This window comes from Notothenia coriiceps, unplaced genomic scaffold, assembly GCF_000735185.1.
Source record: "Notothenia coriiceps isolate Sejong01 unplaced genomic scaffold, NC01 NC01_scaffold00000339, whole genome shotgun sequence".
In the NCBI taxonomy this organism is placed as follows: Eukaryota; Metazoa; Chordata; class Actinopteri; order Perciformes; family Nototheniidae; genus Notothenia; species Notothenia coriiceps.
In genome coordinates, this window is record NW_011333040.1 from 1,910,299 (window position 1) to 1,910,750 (window position 452).

The following is a 452-nucleotide window of genomic DNA, read 5'->3' on the forward strand; positions in this document are numbered from 1 at the left end:
AAAGACCCCGAGTGGCGGGGGGGTCGCGAGAGGGATTACAAAAAAAAGGGAAAAATAAAAAAAAAAAAATAAAAAGAATTGAAATTCAAGATTTCAAAAATAATAAAAAGTCCAAGACATTCCTGACCAATCCACAGCGGGCAGGTGTTTCTCAAAACTTTTTCATACCAGGTTGGCCGGAAAAAATTGAAATTAATTTCCACTAAAGTTTAATTTCACCTAAAATTTAACTCCCCCTTCTTCATTCTCTGGTTGAGTTCTTGTTTCTCTCCTGTCATCCTCTTTTTCTTTGGTTGAGTCTTTTTTCTTTTCCTCGTTTGTCTCTTTCTTGTGTCCTCTCTTTCCTTCTCTGTTGAGTTTTCCTTCAGGGCTGGTTTGACTTTACTGGATAGGATTCCAGCTCTCCTACTCCCCAATACTTTGACACTTCTTGCTGGTGGGGACATGGCGCT